Source organism: Manacus candei, unplaced genomic scaffold (genome assembly GCF_025592945.1).
Source record: "Manacus candei isolate 608988 ecotype Guabito, Panama unplaced genomic scaffold, ASM2559294v1 h1tg000018l, whole genome shotgun sequence".
Classification (NCBI taxonomy): Eukaryota; Metazoa; Chordata; class Aves; order Passeriformes; family Pipridae; genus Manacus; species Manacus candei.
In genome coordinates, this window is record NW_026138066.1 from 14,972,077 (window position 1) to 14,987,500 (window position 15,424).

A 15,424-nucleotide genomic window follows, 5' to 3' on the forward strand; every position below is an offset into this window, starting at 1 on the left:
CTGTGTCAGATATTTCTGAATGCTGATGTATCTTTCTTTCTAAAGAGAGCTGGTTTTAAGGATTGTTTATGTTAATGTCCTGGATGAGCCATAAATTTAAATATTTATTCTTTCGTTTCACCCTTTAGAAATCCTCAATTTATTCTATTTTTGTAACTCAGTGAAAATGACTCGGCCGCTTTTTATATTCGTCAGGATTATTTAATAGGTATGTGCATTCAGAGTGAATCAGAGAATTGTTATCCTTTCTTGTTCTTCCAATTCATGACCAATAAATCATATTTTTCTTTTTTTTTTTTTTTTTTTTTAAATTCTCATTTAATTAAAGACCTAGTCATTTTTTGCATTTCGGATGTGGGTTGGTTTTTATGACATACAATCATCAGTGAGCCTTATGTGTTCTCATTGACTCTTATTTAGTGGCAGGTACCTCCAAAAGCAATACACAAGGATACTCAATCTATTCCATGCAGTAAAGATGAATGGAAAGGCATGTTAAATGAGATGAGGTGTTTATCCTTGCAAAGCAAATGTGATTATCATTGATCTCACAGGATATAACTTGAAGTTAGAATTTCATTTTGTGTTCAAAAATATAAATAAAACCTTCTGATTCTTTAAGCAGATTTGTGCTTTGATTTCTTGCACCACATCCTGCGTCATAAACCCATGCTATTTTTGAGGTACTTCACATGGCCTCCTGTCCAGTGGAATATATTCTCAATGGGTCTTGTCTTTACATTGGTTCAAAGTAGATGTCAAACCCTAACAAATCAAAAAGGGAAAACGATTAAGCAAGAACTAAAGCAGTGAGAAATGAAACCCAGTAGCTGGGAAAAGTGAAAGCGTTTAACTTGGAATGTGTGAGAACAAGTTGGTTTTTTACTTAGAGTTTTTAAAATGTTTGCCATTATGTTGTACAAAGCAATCATGGGGGATTTTGTTACTGTAGAGTCACAGGGGAACTTTTTAATTTTAGTAGGAAATAAAGAGATATGTATAGAATTGGGGTTCAGGAAAGGATAGATACAGACACATACATACCCATACAAACAAGAATAGTGAAAGATGCAACATGATAATGGTTTTATTGCAGTGATTGACATGGGTGATCAGATTAAAGTGTACGCAGCATGTAGGAACAGAGAAAGCCTGAGAGGTGAATAGAGATACTTCTGGTAATCTAGTCCAGCTCCCTGACAATGATTATTTCTTGAAATGTGTCTTCTGAAATAATGCCCCTTCTAATTTTGTGTACAAAAGGCAAAAGAAGTCTACCATGAATTTTGGGCTGTGCAGACCCTAATGGAAGTAATTGCAATCTAAGCATGTGGTTATAATAAAGCACACTCAATTTGAGAGATGACTCAAATGCACAAGTCACATGCTGCTTAAGTATCTTCATGAATCAGAGCTTTATTCTGTTCCAATAAATCAGTAAGTCTGAACCCCCATCTAATTTTTACTGTGTTTTTTTTTTGGCAGCCTCAATTATGGAAATACCTACACTAATGAGCAAGTGACATTCTGTGCCCAGTGCCACCACAGTGACATTACTCCCTGCCCTTTGGGGTGAAACCCCTGGTCACACTTCTGAGAATTCCTAATAACTGGATATTCCTAATAACTACTGTGAAACAGAGCAGGGGCTTGGCTAACCTGAAGTCAGAGATTCACTGCCTGGGGAGAAACACTCATGCCATTTTCTCTCAGCTCCTATGAGTATGGCAGGCTTGCAGAAACATACTTCTCTGGATTGGTAGTTTGTTATTATTGTTGTTATTGTTGTTGTTCTTATTATTGTTATTAGTTTTGTTAGGAAGAAGAGTCCAGAGCCTCCCTCCCAATGCCCTTTTTCCAGAAGTTAATTGTGCTTACAGACAGATATATTTTTTACTTTTTGATTTAAAATGTTTCTGAAAACCAAGCCAGTTTGTTCTTCCCTTTGCTAATAGTCATATGGGAAAATGGATCACACATGGACGTGGCACTTCACCTTCCTTTTTCTGGACTTAAACTAGATCTGTAAAATAATCACTCCTTTGAATTTAATTTTTAATCCACTGATTCTTCTTTTTTGACTTTTTTCCAAGTAATCCCCCAAACCATGTTTCCCAACTGGATATTTTTCTAGGCAAAGCCACACCTGACTTTAAGGAAAAAGTTATTTTCTGTACCTTGTAGACTGTGCTCTCTGTAACATATCCCAAAATGAGACTTGGGAGTTTTTGTAGCTTTTTCATGCTGGTTTTCCAATTATAATTCCCCATACTTTTCCTGCAATACTACCGATGAGCCCCAAGTTCCCTCTTTTTTAATTATGCATTTTGTTTGTTCTTCTTTCAGACTTTACCTTCTACTTTATCTAATTTTCCCTCCTTGATTTTAGATTGTTTCCCCAACTTACTGAGATTCTTTTGGAATCTAATTCTGTCTTCTGTAAAGTTTTTGGTCTGTTCTTCTTTGGAGTCATCTGGAGACATCTTACAAGTCTATTTCCTCTTAATGAGGCTAACCTGAATCATCTTCATTCTCAGACTTCATCTCACTCAATTTTTATTTTTTTTTTCAAATTAAACCACCAATATTTTTCCAGTATCCTGGGACCTCTTTCTCATTCAATAAAAACCAACAATAAAATGTTAAGAATTTGTTTTACCTAGATCTCACAGTGATTTTTTCATCAGGCCCCAACCACTAGAATACCCCCTACCATAAATTCTGTAATATGCTGAAATGGTTTCTTCTTTTCTCCTACTCTGATCTGCACACCTGTGCACTGTTAATATAATTGCATTAAGCATCTGGTTGCAGCTGAATGTTTTTGTGTAAAAATTGAATCAGGGAGTTCACTGAGAACACAAGCTTGCATCACTCCTTACTTAGTCTCCTATTCTATTAAGTAATGAATCTGTTTTTATTTTTTCTTCTTTTCACTTTGGAAGTATCTGCAAAGCCTTTTATAGACCTCATTGCTTATGAATTTTTTATTATTATCAAAGCTCTAATTGTCTTTTGGATCCTAAAACAAGTTTCAGAGATTTCCTGGCTCACGTCTGCTTCCAGGGGTCCTCTGCTTAATTATTAATATCCTTAGCTTTCTCCTTTCCTCATCAAGTAATACCAGCTTCTGCACATGGAAATGTTTTGTTTGAAGCACAGTTTGCAGAAGCATGCGGAATTTCATGTAAATTTTATGAATTGTACTAGCAAAATAAAGATTTTTCCAAACACAGTATTTTGGTAGTGAGAGAAAACTAAGGGATATAGACTGTGCACTCAGTTTAATACTCTTTGCAAGATGGTCTGGCTCAACAGTAAAGCAACACATGAAACAAGTCAATTTTAGATTATTTTAAAGTATATTGTTTTATTCTGGATAATTTTGATTGTCATTTATTGTTACTTTTCTGTATTTACAGGAGTAACTGTCACCAAACCAAGAAACTACAATGTTGATTGGGGCATATATCGTCCTCTGATAGCTTTTCTGACATATAACACAATTTTGGGCTTTATAACTGCTTCTTGTACTTGAGCTTTACATCTAAGCTTACCAAGTATGAATAATTTTAATACATTCAATGACTGAGGGGAAAAATATCTTTATATCTCAGACTTCATCCTCACTTTTAAGTTTATTTCATGGATGAGAAGTGATCAATGAGATATTGTTTAATCTGTCTCTGTGTTTTGACTCGGAGAACCATGAGGCCAAAGGTTTTAACTCCTCATTATTGTACATCAGTGAAATTAGTCAAATCACAAACCCAGACAAAGAAGCTGTTTCATTTCCTGGATGTTCAGTCAATCCCTTTTCATGCCACAAACAGTGCTCATAATACAATCAAGTTGTGGAAGCACAAGAATGGTATTTATGCTAACAAACAACTTGTTACATAAAGATGTCATCACTGTGTTCGTGACTTAATTAAGCTTAAATAACATGGAAATTCTTTTACTTTCAAGTGATCTAGAATGATGGAAACTTGCATTGGGGTTTCCTTCTTCTAAACATCACTGTTGGCTTTCCTTTCAAACACCCCATAAGTACTTCAGGACAGTGATTTTTCCTTTGTACTTCTGCCTCTCTTAGCATTTTGCAGTATCCATCAGTGACCACAACAAATTCTTTTCATCATTCCTTGGAAGTCTTTGAGACACTTTGATTTAATTCTAATTTTGCCCTGCACATCCTGTAAAGTTTTCTCTCCTCTTCCCCTGTGCATGCATGTTTTCTCTCTCAGCTCTCCAGACTAGAAATGGCAGTTGTCATGACAACATAACACATTTACTGCTCTTATATTCCCATGATTTTTGCTTTCTTTTTCGATGGCAGCTGCTGACAGCCTTTTTTTAGACGTGTGGACATATAAAGTTACCCTCTTGTATTTTTTGCATGTAGACAATTGCAAAATATTATGTAGTTAACCAAGCTATAATTTTATCCCTTACAAAATACATCCAGGAAGAAGTTTTCCAACTGATATCTAAAATGAATATTTTTGAATGGTACACCAAAAACAGAGGCAATTTCTTGTACAATGAATGCACAGATAGAGATACATGTTGCAATGGAGTTGCATTTTGCTATGGGCTAATACTTGTTTTTCAAATCCAGTTTGCACATGGAAATGCCCATTTTGCATATTTTGCAAATATAATTGGACAATTTGGTGAAAAATATTCCCTATGTAATATTCTTGCAAACCTTCTGTATGGGAATTTTGCAGCTGAATTACCAAAAGTTCCATTCATTTTAAAACTTTTTTTTAGTTTAAATTTTATTTTTCTACACAATTCTTTCTTCTTCTTCTTCATAGTCATGTTTTACTAGTATTTCTATAGTACACGAGTCTATACATTGGTATAGATGTATCCTACACAAAATGACAGATTTTTCCTTCATGGATTAAATTATTAATTTCAGCTAAAAGCTCTATTCTTAATCATATCTGCACCACAATATTTCTAGGACCAGTAATTGCTCATTAATATTTTTGTCCTGATGGTTGCAAGGTTTTGGTAGCCATAAGTAAAAAAGTGGGCAAAATTAAAGAATATGACCTGGTAACTTGTCTAATTGCTTTCAAATGTAATAAATATTGCTTGGACTAGGAAAACAAAGCAAAATGCAGAAGAAAATAACAATAACAACAACACTAACATCAATAATAATTTCCAAACCTTGAAAATTAATAAAAAAGGGCTGAAGGAAAGACACAGTAGAAGACTAGATGTATAATTATCAGATTGACACTAATCTGCCATATCCAAACTTTTAAAGCCTGTATCTTTTAGCTTGAATCCTTCTTTACAATACTGTTCTTTATACAGCTAAGATTATGGACAGAAGTTTTAGTTAAGGTACGTGTTCTGGATATTTTTCCATTAATATTTTACAACATTTCCTTGTAAAATTGTTCAATAATGGAGTTGTTCACAAATTTTGAAGAATATTTGTAGAAAGTAAAGATTAAAATTGTAATGAGCACAAATGGACCATCAATATTTTAGGAATGCAGAATTACCTGAGTAATTAAAATGCAAAATAAAAGATAGTCACAATCAACTCATTGTAAATTAGGTACAGCAGAGGAATTATGAAGATACAATGCTAAGATTAGTATTCATAGTTAACTAATACATTACAGAAAATTTCAATCTATTTATGGATGATTCATAAAGAAGAAAATGTGGCAAAAAGTCTCACATGAATTATTAACTACTGAGTATTGGCTGAGCATCTCAGGGAGTGGGTATTTCCTTTCCCTGCAAACTTTACCTCCCTTGCATCCTGTTGATGTCTTGATTATAGCAATCAGGCTCGTTTGATTCAATTGTTCTGCTGAAGAAATGAAGTGGCTGTCTCCCAGCACAGCCTGGAAAGGAGGCATGCACAAAGTCTCTCTAATTTTTTGCACCCTTGCACGGAAGTTCATAAAATATGAAGCTGTCGTCATACATTTCCCAAAGATTATTTTTCTGCTTCGGAGGCAGGTATACTAAAGTAGTACAGCACTGAGTGACATGAGAAAGAGTGATGGATAATGACAGGGTGGCTTTTTTCTTTCCTTCTAATGAATGTCCATTTTATCTCTTCCCACTCCCAGACTGAGGGCCCCAGGACAATTCTGAGCCCAGGTGTAGGATGATTTACATGTTAATGTGCCATAAACAGGCAGGAGTCACAACTAGTTACTTATTCTGCTGTAACTGAAATGGTATAAATATGCCTGTCTTTCACTCCTGAGTTTCACAGGTTGCTATTCAGGGAATAAAGAAACAATGACAAAAGCACCAAGACCAAACAGAAAAGAAAGTCTTCCTGTCAGCAGGTGTATCCATGTCCCTGTCAGCTCCATGGAGGACTCAGCGGAAAACCGCAGCAATATTAATTTATTTGTTTCTTTGCACAATACAGAGAAGCACATAATCACAACCTGAGGTGCCACAGCCACCAAGTTATAATATCACATATGAAAACTAAGTTACTGACTATTTCTCACCTTTCCAGTGCCACGAAAACAACAAAATGTGTGTGGCCCAGCCATCATCCACTCTCCCTGTCCACAACACACATCCTTATCCTTTATTAGTCAGCAGGGTGAACTGCAGAACAGCTGTCTTTGTCTTCCTACGTGTGAGCAGAGCTCAATCACCCACACTTGGAGTATGGCACAGGAAGAAGATACACATGGCAGACTGGGTGGTTGCACCCCTGGTGTGGCCGCTGTGGCTGAGAAATGGAAAAGAGCACAAGCAGTTGCCTGCCAGGTGGATAATCTTCTAGGGGAGATTAGAGTGGGCTTGCACTCAGCCTCCTGCCTACCCAGGGTAGCAAGGAGTGCAAGGGTGGAGTGAAGGAGTTGAAGTGGCTGCTGGCCTGGACCAGGACGTGCTGTGAGCCCTGGGGCACTATGCAGCACTGTGTGAGATCTTAAGAGTCAGCAAAATAACAGGGACATGCCACAGGATATGGTTCTCTGCACATAGCTGTGGGCAGTGGGTGAGGATGGGAGATGGTTGGGAGCTTGTGACGTGCATCCAGATGTGCAGTCATGGAATGAGAGTCAGCTGGCAGTAGGAGGGCAGGGACAAGATTTGGTGGGGGAGGCAAGCACGAGCCCCCTGCCACATTAAACTCTCTTCTGTCTTTGAAGTTTGGCAATTACAATACTTGTGTGATGTGCAGCCCTTGTACTTGGCTGCATGTAAGGGAGTTTTACTGTCAGCAAACACCACCCTCTCTGGGTTTCAATTACTTGAGAAAAACCAAGACAACTTTGCACTTGATTGCTCTCTTGAAATTCTTATAAGCCAGATGTCAGGGAACTGTGGTTCAGCAGTTTGATCACAGTTCACTTTATATGTCAAACCCTAATTATGGGTCACATTATAGTAGCTCACAGAGGTTAATACCACTGCAGAGCATAATAGGCATATGTCAGTGGGTTATCAAAAGGAGTCATAATATTTAATGAAAGCTTTTGCATGCAGATTAGAAAATATGTTACCTTTCAGCCAGTTTTTCAGTTAATACATTTAAGAAACATCACTGACCTCAGTGGGAGTATACTGGGTCCCATTTGCTGCTAAACTGCCTTTTCATTTGTCTGTTGGTGTGTTCAGAAACAGAGCAGCTGTGGATGCTTTTGATAAACACTTTGTTAACCAAGATACAAATGCAATGGTAGCTGGGGGGCTTTGTTTGTTGGTTGGTTTTAAGTTTGTTTCCCAGAGGTAAGGCATTGTCATGGAAGATTTTCACTGCTATGCTTTATGGGCTAGTTTTTCTTGTTTCTGTGAATAAGAAAGCTTTCCTCATGCTAGAAGTGTCAGCACACAAGTGAAACAACTTGAAATTTTGTTTTTGCTTTGTTTCTAACCAGTTAATGGGGAAAAAGTTATCTCAATAGACTTATTATAAGCTTGAGACATTCTAGAAGTAGAAACAGCAGTGAATTTTATATGACGTGCTGAAATATTTTTCCATATGGCAAATTTTTGTCTTCTAAAATACTTGAGGTTTCTTCATGATTGCTCAATTTCTCATGCCTTCTCTTTTTCAATTTAAAGTAAAAATTTCTCAGAAATCATTGTCAGAAACACCTACGTGGACCTATGACTTATTTACTGGGTTTTTTTCTCTTTTTTTTTAATCAAAATTATATTGTTTGCAATGTTTCTAACCATAAAAGACAACACCACTACTTTGCAAGCAGACCTGTAGAAAAAAGTTGCTAATTACAAAACATAAGATGGAAAACACTTACAGATTTGTTATAGTTTGCGTCAGTTTTGCTTTATATTCTTTGGTACTGGGTTCTAACTATTTTGCAAAATAAATAGGTCTTATCCCTTTGAAGATGACAGTCTCTTGGAGGGTCTGCAGTGCCTGAGCACTCGACTGCACTGAGAATACACTTACACATCATTTAATCTAAATTCAGTTATGACAACATAGGTGATTAATGCAATCTAGTCATCCAGGCCCAGCTATAGTCAGGGCATGCAGAAGTTCATTTATAGAGCATAATACATCCCCTCTCAAGAGAAGTGTCTAAAATAGTTGAAATTAATCACTCTTTGGAAGTACAGATCTCCCACTATTGCCTACTTGCCCGATCCTACTGCAAAGACCTAATTTTTAAATGGCTAAATTTAGTTACCTAGTAACCTTAGTCTCCATAGCAAGATCAGATCCTTGTAAGCAAAAAATACTTCTCTAAATTACTTATCTGATATGATAAGTGTTATGTCTGAGGACAAGCTGCGGTAGCATGATAGATAACAAATACAGAGCCTGTATTATATATACTAACATGCACACATTGAGATTGAGCCTGTTCTCTATTGATGCCACTGCAAATTTATTTACTCTTCTTGGTTGCATCAGTCTCAATATCACAAAAGTTAAGAACCAGTCTTTCAAATATGTTGTAATGCTAATTATCACGAGAAAGTAGCAATCTATTTCAAATCCTCAGCACAGTAAAGCATATTTTAAAAAAATCTTCACAATCCCATTTTTAGTTGCAAATTCTGATTTCAGCTCTGTGTGCAAATCCATTAATTTCTCATACAGAATATGACTGTAGATATCCCAGGAACACATCAAGATGTGAGTACTTAGTTGCTGACCAGATGTTACTTCTAGCTCTTCACATAATATATTTCTTAATTCAAAAGCTAGATGGAATGCACACTAGTTTTAGGGTTTAAGCCCAAAAAAATCCCCTGGGAGAAGAAGCAGTTTTAGGTGGACAGCTATGAAGATACAGAGGAAAATCAGCCACCTCCAAGGGACAGACTGGCTGAAGGCAGTTTCTGCTACCACATGAACTGGGAGAAGGAGAGAATCCTGCTCACTAGGGACAAAATTGGCTTTTCCTGAAGGCCACTGCTGCATTTGCTGTGTCTTCCCAATTGCAGCCAGCAAGGTAGAGGCCTTGGTGCCGAGAATTTCTTCCATTCCTTGCCCAAAAACCACTTGTCCACCAGAGTTCCAGTCAGAAAAATACTGTTCAAGTATATAATTAAAGACACTGTCATTATGCATAAGCACGGGGGAGCTGAATTAAATTGCATGGGCATCTTTCCATAGGCTCTGAGAAAACTGTGATCCTAATGATTACAGTGGGTAAAGAGCTGATTTCAGCCTGAATCCTGCTGTTAGGTTAATTAGCCTTCCAACCAAAGTATTGAGAGGTTTCTTTAAAAAAAAATTGACATCTGTCTGCACTGGGTACATTTTTTATTTTCATTTTTCTGCACACTTTCACCATTTTCTACTCTTTTTTTGCCCAGTTTCTAAAATAATGTTTGCATGTCATTTTCAGATTCATGTTCTTAATGCTTGTTTAGTTTCCATGTACTAGGCAGATATAAAATCCTGTCTTGTTTTGCTTGGTTGGTTTGTTTGGGTGGGTTTGGGCTTTTGTTTGTTTATTTGTTTGGTTTTAGGTAGGGTTAGTACTAATTGGTTTCTAAGTTAAAGGAATAAAAGAACCTGTTAGCAAATCTGGGTTTGTGTTTTCTAGCTATGTGTTGCATTACAAAGAGGTTACTCCACAGACTTGAAGGTTTGTTACATTGTGGTTGACTGCACAACAAAACACTGTTATCACAATGGAACTGAAGCAGAACTATTGCAGCATATTGGTTTGCATTTAATGGCAGAGTAGAACTGTGTGTTTATTCTCTTCAAAGAAAACCAGTTCTTCTCAAAAGAAAGCTTTCTTCTTTCCTTCTTTTCTCCCATTTTTCCTCTTCTAATAATACTTAACTGTCTTTCTTTCAGTGAGGTACTTTTGTTGGTTTTGTTTTTGGTTTTTTTTTTTTTTAGTTTCATCAGGATTTAAATTTCATTTGCTAAATTTTAAAATATTTGTACATAGCAAAACTATCAAAACTTTTATAAAATGACAGGAAAAAATTTTCATGTCCAAAAAGTTATCACTTTTTCTCACAAATTAACCATTTTTTTTGTTTGTTTATTTGAAACCTCGGTTTTCATTCAACAAACTGGTATCTGAGGGGAAAAAAAAGCCCAAACCAAAGCAACTAAACAAAACCAACTCATTCAACTCTTAAGCAGGCACTGTGAAAACTAAATAAAAGCCCCTGGTCTAAACCTTTCCACTGGAGTGTATTTGGAGATCCAGGTAAAACCAGGGACTTCAGAAGTTACTGGTTTCTTCCTTTCAGGCACAATCACCATAAACATGCCAACAAGCTTATTTGTATTTCTTACATGAGAAGCCATTCCAGCTGTGAAGCTCAGTAATAATGCACTTTTACAACCTTCACTCAAACAACTAAAGGACCAACACAGTTAGAATTGCTAATGTTCGATAGAGCTAACGCTGAAAGATGAGTAAAATTTATAAAATTAGCATACCCAGGAAATAGAATCTTCATTTTTTTTTTCCCCAGAATATTTTTATGTAATGTTTTCTGATATTTAATTAGCTGTGTTAATGATATCTGAATCCAGGAATATTTCTACCTCTGCCAGCTAATTATGTTACTTTAATATTTGCTTCTGAGAGTGATACAGCTCCTGCTCAGTGTTGGGAGGTCTTTTTCTCATATTTGAAGCCTGTGAGGTTAAAGGAAGATTCTAATGACATCCTCCAGGGCAGCCTCCTTTGAAGGCTAGGACCAGGAGCTTTGATTTCAGGTCACTCCCTATGTGGCTGCCTTTAAAGTTCATCTAAATTAACATTCAGTGATATTTTTGGCAGCTTTGACTGCCAGGAAAAATCATAGCAGTGGAATAATAATGCAAATAAACTTTGCATAGTCCCATTAAATCATTAAATGCCACATTGTTCTGTAATGGGAGTGACATTTCATTATTTCTAAAGCATCAAAGGCAGCTCTGTGCTCACTGCCAGTTTGATGGCACCAGTGTTAATATTGGAGACAGAATAGAGTAACACTGGAACAAGAAATGAAGGGGTTCTAGGACTTATGTGATGCCTGCAGATACATGAAATCGCTGAAAAATACAGGGATAAAAGCATCATAAAATAACTGTGCTGGGCTTTTTCAAGTGTGTTCAAACATTTTGTCCAGATTATGAATGTTATTCTATTTTTTCTTTTGTCATCTTTCCATCTGAATCAAAAAGATTAGTTGGCTGTCATCTGGAGAATATACTTTAACTTTCGGTTGTGAGATTTTTTTGTTTTTTTCCCTCCATATTTTTATCCTTGTAACCCTTACAAATGTGGAAGGAAACTCTTTGTGAAAGTACCACACCATGAGCTTGAATGTATAAGTCCTAAAACCAAACTTAATTAAAAAAACTCCCCTATTTTACTTTTAAACATATCTCTCTTAAATCCAAAAGGGTATGTTCCTGAGAAGAAGGTAAATTCTTAAGAGGTATGAGGGCATGAGTGTATTCTTCTTATGAACTGTTAAAATGCTTATTTAAAAGACAAAAAAGAGAATGATGTATGACAAAACAAACAAACAAAAATGTATGACAAAACCAAACAAACAAAAATAAAAACAGCTTAGGAAAACCAGTGAGAAAATCTCACCATGCATACATACACCCCTACATATCCTGGGGAGTAAGTAGAGAGTGTTTCAGAAACTACACCTATTCCTTCTGTGGCTGCTATGGAAATACTCCTTTGAAGGAGCATTCCTGTGTAGGACCTTCAAGAATAACCAGAGTTTAGATGGCTTTAGCATTCATTCAAATAGATTGAGACAGAATAAAGGAAAAAAGACCTTACATTCATTATCAGTCTTTTCTCCCACATGACCAGTGGTGGGACAGAAACAAATGGCCTCAGGTTGCACTGGGGGAGGTTTAGACTGGGTATGGGGAGAAGTTTCTTTTGCCAGGGGGGTTGTCAAGCCTTGGAACTGGCTGCCCAGGGCAGTGGTTGGGTCACTATCCTTGGAGGTATTTAAAAGATGTGTAGATGTGGCACATAGGGACAGGGTTTCCTGGTGGATTTGAGGGTGTGAGGTTGTTACAGTTGAACTCAGTGACCTTTGATGATTCTATGACCTAAATGTTTCCTTGATACAATAGTGTAAGCACAGATCTGCAGGAAAAAAGGGGCCTTTCTGCTGACAGTTCACAGTACCACACGGGGATTTCACCTGGTATTTCCAGCTGGGGAGGAAAATATTCCCTAAAATACCAGTGAGCACAACACTTCCCTTACGAAAGAAGCCCAGACCCTACTTAGGTGGGAAAACACCGAGTTGGGCAGCCAGTTGAACACCTCTTCTGAAAATTTCAGCCTGAAACTCTCCAAGTAACCATTTGCAAATCCCATCCTTTGACTGAGGTGCCTTGTCCCAGATATTCAATCCCCTCAGCATAGCATGTCTTTTCCCCACTTTGATTTGTGTTTATCTTTCCAGTGTTGAATCATATCCCACACAATAGTTTTTCCTGTTTTAATGCCAAGGCACAGCTTCACCTGAAGTGTGTCACAGCTCCCACAAGCTTCTTATTATTATCTCTTAGTCCTGCTGCCATACAGTCAGCTGACAGCCCTATATGCTCAGTCCCCATCACTGAAGAAGTTGCTCTGTAAACTTACTGAGCTGGCTACAAGCTTAAAACTGCTTACCTAGAAGTTTTAAAGTGTTTACCTACTTCTGAATGACGACAAATAATAAACATTATTTATACCCCTTGCAATTAGAAAAAGGAAAACATTCCCCTAACATTCTAAGTGAATCCACCATATCCAGGAGAGCCACTAGAAATGGGAGCAAGCAGTTTACCTGTCCACTCACAGAGATTTTTGGGGTCTGTAAATTATGGACAAGATGTTTTTCTGTGATTTTAGCTTATTTTTGCATTGAAGTTAGAAGACTGGAATCAAAAGCTTTGAGAAATTCCAGTGTCCACCATGAGGAATTCAAATCCCTTTTTGGCAGAAAAGTAAAAACAAACAAAAAAAACTGCTGAGAGGTTTTAAAGTACAGATTGACTTGTCAAAGTTAGAGAACACTAATCTTATATTAGTCTGATAATAGCAGTCTCACTGCTAAAAGCAATTGATGCAAACTAGAATGAAATTAAGTGTTAAAAGCAGTTTATGGTGACCTGCAACTCACTGACATTTTATGGACCACTTATGAGCCATCGAAATTGCATAAACTTTAATTTTACCATGATTTCTGAAGGCTTGAAAGAAAAAGTAAATAGCTGTCTAATCTGCTTGAGTTTGTGGGATGATGCTGAGCAGAATGGGATAATAAGCCATGAGATCCAGTTTTCAGCCACAGATCTATGTTTCTGTGGTCACTTGGCCTACATTTGTACACAGAGCCACGGACACAACTTTCCAAAATCTGTGCTGACTGGACAGCAAAAAAGTGTAGAGACTTTAGGGAACCTGAGATTATTTGATTCTGATCCTCAGCCTGCTTGACCATTAGTCATTCTGCAACACTTCCTGCCCTATCTGGCAAGAGAATCAGAGGTTGTAAAACAGGAAGAAGTTAAATGGCCCTTCTGATGAGAACCTTTTTCAAAATAAAGTAGATAAGGGTGTCAATAAAGAATAATAACCAAAGCAGTTTTCCTCTTTAGATCTCACAAGGTTTTTGGAATCCACTGATCTCTTGTGCTTCTCAGTGCAATTCCATACAATGTGTCAAGGTACTTTCCCCTCCACTTGTGTCATGTCAATGCTTGAGATAATGTACTGAGTCATAAAGCTAATATAACAACCAAACTGCTACTAATCAGCCACTAAGACCACTTAGAAAAATATATTTTAACCATCTGAAAAGAAGACTTTTCTGAAGAATAAATCATACAGATTTAAAGCCAATTTTCTGTGATCATTTGAAGGTTGATCCTGCTATGGTCCAGAAAGTACCACACACTTAGGTGCTTCACCTTTGTATTTTCAGGTTGTTGTGCTCCTATTACTCCTCCTCCACACTCCCTAATGTGAGATGATGAGTACAATAGAGCAGAGACCACCTCACATCCTTATAGTAAGGAAACTTCCACAATCCTCCTTGCTATAGCAAGAACTCAGCACAGAGTATAGCTCTGTTTGTATATTCCATTCAAGTGTCAGCCATAAATGATGTCCTTAAACTCCTCCGTATTTGTCTAACTCCTAAGGCTCAGTGATTTCAGTACGTGACATGAGTGTGAAATCAAAATTACTCCTTATGTCTCTGATAAACCACTGCACTCCTAAATTAGGCAGAGATTTTTCTCATAAATGGAATCAGGAACAACCTGTGCTCAGTGCTGTGGAATGTCCAATGCAGCGCTGAAAAAAACGCGCGCACGGAGAATTACCTCAGTGATTAAAACTCAGCCAGTCGGAAGCCTTCGGGTCTGCAATATCATTCAAACTGACAGAATAAAAATGTTTGACCTGATCTGTCACATTACAGCACTCAACAGCTATTTATGACTGTCTGACTTCATCCCATCGGTCAGCTCCTCATGCCTGAAAAGCCGCGAGGAAGTCCCTCATTGTCTTTAGGTATTTGGCCTATGGTGCTGGAAGAGTGACTCTGAACTACAGACACAGGTCTTCATCTAAGGGAAAATTGAAAAAAGCCATGTGAGGTTCACAGAAACAGGAACATGGAAGCACCTCAAGTGCTTATGTTGCTTAAGAAGGAAAAGCCTACTTTTAAGTGTAACTGAGAACCAGAAGTCCAATCCCAACTGACTTTCTTTACAAAATGAAATTTAGGATTTTCAAAATGGTGACTGAAAGGAAATCAAGTTCTAATCCTGATTTGCTGGGTCACTCAACCTGCCACTTGGCTCTGAGTTTAGTTCAGTTGGTTAGAGCACAGTGCTAATAGTGCCAGGGCTGTGGATTCGATGCCTATATGGGCCATTCACTTAAGAGCTGGACTCAGTGATCTTTGTGGGTCCCTTCCACCTCAGAATATT